Source organism: Triturus cristatus, chromosome 8 (genome assembly GCF_964204655.1).
Source record: "Triturus cristatus chromosome 8, aTriCri1.1, whole genome shotgun sequence".
Lineage (NCBI taxonomy): Eukaryota > Metazoa > Chordata > Amphibia > Caudata > Salamandridae > Triturus > Triturus cristatus.
The window spans coordinates 1585549118-1585555122 of NC_140591.1; the positions used below are offsets into that span (position 1 = coordinate 1585549118).

General features: G+C 45.0%; 1 non-coding gene across 1 annotated transcript; it reads left to right on the forward strand.

Annotated features, from left to right (window-relative positions):
• The first annotated feature begins 224 nt into the window (after positions 1 to 224).
• Positions 225 to 306, forward strand: TRNAS-CGA (transfer RNA serine (anticodon CGA)). Its single transcript has one exon. It is a non-coding gene; the product is annotated as a tRNA-Ser (tRNA).
• The last annotated feature ends 5699 nt before the right edge of the window (positions 307 to 6005 follow it).

Consider the following 6005-nt stretch of genomic DNA (forward strand, 5'->3'; position numbering starts at 1 on the left):
CGAGTGGCCCCCTGCGGGGCCGCGGTCAGCGGCAGAGTTACGGAGTTTAGTGCATAAGTAGTGGGGCTGAGAGGGATACAGTCAGAGTTAAATGTATACCTGGGGGTGTTGCATTCACAGTGTTATGTGTGCTGTGCAGTATGTGTGGAGGTCAGGTGGCAGAGTTACGGGTCCAGAGAGCAGCTGGTTACACTGCGCTCGTATACAACAACAGTGACGACGGCGCTGCGATGGCCGAGTGGTTAAGGCGTTGGACTCGAAATCCAATGGGGTCTCCCCGCGCAGGTTCGAATCCTGCTCGCAGCGGCTCCAGCTTTTGCATGAACATAGTTCAGTGTACCCGAGGAAACCTTCACTTCCGGACTCGCCATCTCCATCGAGTCACAGAGTTAAAGGGCAATGATACAAGTAAGATTGGAACATTAAGGTCACCAGGTCGTAATTTAGAGAGCGGGTGGGGTCAGGGGTGCTGCTGTGTGTCCTTCAAGGGTCACTCACAGATGCAAGCCCCTGCCATTCTTATGAAGCGCGCCTGGTTACGCAGTCTTTCACCGCTCTCGCGGGCTCTCTCACTAGGCGCTATGAGGAAAATGAGGGTTAAAGTGAGGTTGGCGTGATTGTCGAACAGCATCTATGCCCTGCTGCAGACTGCGGGTGACGTATGTGAGGTGTATTAGTGGGCTGCACATTATTGTATTTTATTGCTGGCTGGAAGCATGTGCCTTGTTTGCATTGGCGCTGCTGGTGTGTTCTCCGGGCCTACGTTGCTTTTTGCCGCTTGCATTTTAAAGGCGATTATCTTGCCTGCATTAAAGTGAGAGACAACCCTAATTTTTATCTGAGCCTAAACCCATAAGCAGAAGTAAAATTGCTTCGTAGCCTGATTGCCATACTTGTTTAGGCTTCACAAGACAGACCCTTTGTTATTCTCTGGTGGACTTGGCTGCCGCTCTTTGCTTACCATTAATCAGTTTTAGTGTCACTGTTCTATGCTTGCTTCTTATTCGTCAGTTTCCACAGGTTTCTTCCTCCTCCTGGGTTTGTGAACTTTTTGCTGTGTTCTTCCACTGCTAACTTTTTCAAGGCACTACTTTTTTTTCTTTTTCTTTACCGTCTTTGCAAGAGTTGGTGCGTTTTTCAGCGGCCTCTCTATTGTATTTCTTCCCCCTCTGTTTTCCTCCCCAACCCCTCCCACCCCACTCCGTTGTCCATTTACTTGTTAGTTTGCTTACCACAGCCCCTCTAGCCCATCCACTCTATGGCCTGTCTGCTTCCCCAGCTGCTCCCACCCGCTCGCTCGCCCCTCTCCTCCCCCCCCTCTCTGTTGTCTGCCCCTTGTGCCAGCCCCTTCCACCCACTCTCCATTGTGCATGTGCTTGCTCCACCCCTAGCTGCCACCCTCTGATGTCCGTTTGCAGGCCCCCACCCCTCCCTTCCACCCTCTGCTGTCCATGTGCTTGCCCCTAGGCTAAGGTGACCAGACGTCCCAGATTTCCAAATAAATGTCCAGTGTTTTGGGAAAAGGTCAGTTCAACCTGAGAATCAGAAGTGAAAGGTATGCCCTCCTTTCACAAGCACCTCTAAAGTCTTAAATGATTGAAGTAATTTATTGGATTCAGCCCGGCAGCACAGGAGGTGGTCCACTCCCTGCTCCCAGCAGCAGAGAGACAGAGTAGGGAGGAGGGCAGGGGGGCGCAGGGTGGAGGTTGCGCCATATATAATGTTGTGTAAACATATCTTTGTAAATGTGTGTGTGTGTGTATATTTATAATTATATCTATATATTTATATGCAAAAAGGAGCAGAGAACTCTGGGTAGTTCTCAAGTTTAGGTGGGAAGCAGCTCCTGTGTAGAGCACTCTCAACACCAGCGACACTCTAGATCTGCTCACCTCAAATGTCTGCTTTTCTGTCAAAGTCTTTAAGCGTAGGATTAGCACAATGCCATCCACGCCGAGATAGAAAGGGTCAATGGGGTATATGTACAAGAGCTGCCGCTAACTAACGCTAGTTAGCAGCAGTTTTCTTTCCACGGCCTATCACCAAAAACTATCGCTCTGTTAGCAATGTATTTACAATACGTCGCTACATATTGATAGTTCCAGGTAGCCGCGGTGAAAACTGCCGCTAACACTAGCGTGAAGGCGATGCAAATTCTGACGTTTGTGGGTGAAAACTGACAAAAGGCCCATTAGCTGCAAAGAAACTCATGTTAGTCAGCCCAAAGTGACAAAAATAACCCATAAGTCCACCTCCAATGAAAAATACGAAACAAAACCAATGGAATGCTGAATAGAGCAGCCAGGGCCAAGTGCAGCACAGATTAACAACCCCCGAGCCTCCTAACAGCCAGGATGACCAGCCAGAGTTCCAGGGGAAAAGGAAATTCAGGGCTACAATAATGAAAAGAGGCACATCGCTGGGCAAAACCAGTGATGCATCACTTATCATTGCACACTCCTTACAACTCCATGGTATCCAAAACCTTGAAAGTGTGCACAGTCCCCGGGGCCTGGAGGCCTCGCTGGGCCTTTGTCTGGGACCCGGAGTGGGATGCGGAGGTGCTGGACTGTGGCGATGGACATTGAGGCATCGGCGATCGCCCTTACCTGGTGGTGAAGTCTGCCAGGTCGCATGGAGACACCTTGCTGACCTATGTGAGAAGACCACCTGGTGCCCCTTGGAGCTGTGAACAGTAGAGGCGCTCCTGCAAACCCACGTAGAGAGCTCTGCATCGCATACCACACGCCACCACTACACTGTGGTGCACGAAGGAGATTACCAATGGTGGGCCACACCTCTCTGCATCACAGGCCAGAGTATGTTTGATTTGATTTGATTTAATATTTCTAAAGTGCGCAATTGCCCGTGGGCGTCTTGGCGCTGTGTCCAATGTGGAAGAAAATTTGGCCATGCGTGCTTTGTCTAGGCGTTAAAAAGCCAAGTTTTTAAGGCTTTCCTGAAGTGCATCAGAGAAGGGCTTGCGTGGAGATTTCTTTCTTCTATTGCAGAACTCAGTGATGTGATAGAGTGACGTCATTGAATAGTTCTGAGAAAGACAGTCAGTTGAAGAAGCTGGAGGTTGCTGTACACTTCCGAAGATGTACCTGTGAATAAATGCTTCTTACCTACTAACCACTATGTGCGTGGTTACTACAAATTATGGAGACGAGGGTGGGATGATTACTAAGTGACCTCCACCCCTGGAAAAGCAGCTCATCTAGGAGTTCTGCTAATGATCTTTGAATTTGGGAACTGTGAGTAACTTCCCGTTTCTTTTGTTTGCCTTATTAAGAAGGAGCAAGCCATTCTTCTTAATAAGGCAAACAAAAGAAACGGGAAGTTACTCACAGTTCTCAAATTCAAAGATCATTATCAGAGCTCCTAGATGAGCTGCTTTTCCAGGGGTGGAGGTCACTCAGTAATCTGCCCCCTGCACAGAATCTCGTCGCCATAAACTGTAGTAACCACGCACACAGTGGTTAGTAGGTAAGAAGCATTTATTCACAGGTACATCTTCATCTTCTTCGAGGAGCCTGAGAAACCTAATTGTGGAATCATCTTTGGTAATACTGAAGTCAAGGTATTGGTGGATTAAGGTAGTCTGTTCACATTAATGTCTAAAGATATTTATGAGAAGGAGTTGAAGAAAAACATGAAAGACTTACAACATCCTGATATAAAAGCAGTAGGGTACAGCGGAAAGAGAATTAACATTGTAGGTATGGAATGGATGGATATATTCTTCTAGAATAATAGTGTTCATGGTAGAGTGCATATAACAGAAGATGGTTCTAATCTTTTAGGATGGCGTCATCAAAAAGATCTTAACGATGGCGTCATCAAAAAGATCTTAACATCATCCTTGACCCTAATGCTAAAGAACCGGTGATGGTTGTAGAGTCTGCGCAAGAAAGTGATTTGCCTGTTCTGTAAGATAATTCTGACTGGGGTAAGAAATTAATGGTGTCATTGATGGAGCAGGGTTTTTACTTTAAAACCGAATACCTGTTTCACTTTTGCATGTTATAACTAAAAGTACTACTGATTAATTATTAAGTATTAAAAGTTTGTCGAATGTTGTCTAATCAACCCTATTAACCAGAGAATTACACGTGGGAATGCTATTGCATGGCTACAATAATAAGTGAACTAAGTTGGTGAGCAAACTGACAGAAATCAATGTTGCTTATGTGATGTTATGGTGTTTGCGCTTTAAATTAATATGCATTAATGGCTTTTGATGTCGCAAATGGCTAGATAAATACACACACATAAGGGTATTAGCAGGGGAATAACACTGTATAATCATTTCCGTGCAGTAATTCTGTTTTATGTTTATTTTTGCTTAAGTTGTCCAATGTGGCCTACCCGAAAATGGCTGCCATCTACAGCCTGCACTCGAGTAGATGGAAATTTACAAAAAGGCTTCGCTCTGCCTGTGACCTTGCACCTCCGATGAACTGAAAAGCCATAAGCATGATGACAAGTCCGGGACATCTGCCAAGAGCCCCTGGAAGACGGAAAAGTTGCAAAAGTTGAAATATTGACTACACAAACTTGTTATGAACCCACTATTGAAACAAATTCACCTAGTAGAGACATCCGCAAAAGTATTGAATTAGTCATGGACGTTCAATTCTGCTATTCATTATTTGGGACAATCTATGCATGAGAAAATCTCGCATAATATCGAAAAAGTACCAAGATGACATTATTTCCGCCATTCATCCGTTCTGAATAAAGAAATGTAACTTTATAGAATGTAAATTTTAGTATAAATAATGGTAGACTAGAGAGGTCTAGCGCCACTTCTTTCCAAGCAGATGATGCGAGGTCCCTATGCTGACGGAGAGGACGATGACTCTACATGATGGCAGAAAACTCTAATTCTTCTACAGAGGACCGGTTCTGACTTAGGATCTGACATTTAGACAGAATAGGTAAATATGAGAGAAATGAATTTTGCATTGAATTGGCTTTTCCTACAATTTTAGATAAATGAACAATCTGTTTGAATTCCTGTCTCGGGTGGTTATTTCTTGTCATGTTTATTGAATATTATTTGTGTAATCTATGAAATGTTCTCGTTAGATCTACAAGCAACTAGCTGGTCGCATTGACCTCAAAGTACAGGCAGATTGGATAGAGTTCATGTGAAAGGTGTTTCTCCTTTACAGGGCATGGATAGAGTGATTTAGGATGAATGTTGGTGTAATGGGCCCCACCAGCGTGTGATGCGTGTATGTGTGCGTGACTGTGAAATCATTCCGTCCGTGGAAGTAGAGGGGATTCGGAAGCTCTGATCTGCACCAGTTTCTTGGTAGCAGAATGATGGTTAGCTATTGTCTTGATCTGGCGAAATTGCGTGTATATAGGCTTGTTGATTATTGATTGATATTTGTACTAACACTATATGTTGAAGTCGTGTTGAGTTCTATGTATTGTGAACGGCTTCTGGGATGTAGGGAGTCGGTGACAGTTCCGTATTAGAGCAGAGGGAGTGTTGCTCTCGGAAAAAGGCGAGATTGTTGGCCCTGTATGCAGACAGGGGAAAACGTGTGACAATTGAAGTTGCGCGTCGCATTGTCTGGGTTCGATAAGGTAGCATCGCCGTGTGTTGCCATTAGAATCGTATTTCTGTGTGAGAGAAGTGTATATGATAGCAAAGGTTATCTGTGAAACTCTGGTCTTATGTCCCAGGGATCCGTAAGGTATTCCGTTAAAGCTTACCGCTGGAGAAGTAATAGGTATTCTCGGAGCTTGTTAGAAGGAAAGGGCAGAGGTAAGCGCTGCTTTGTTAACGTGTGATATAATTCTGTAGTAGGACAGACTGTTCGCGGTTCTCGGGAAAGACAGAATTCTGTGTGAATGTACTACATTTTCTGGTGTAAAAGTGCGTGAATGAGAAGGCATTTTGGTTAATTGTGAAACTCTTAGGAGCATTCCGGAGGGAAACAGTTAATTGGTGCTTGTTAGAAGGGTAAAGTAGAGGGATGTGCTGC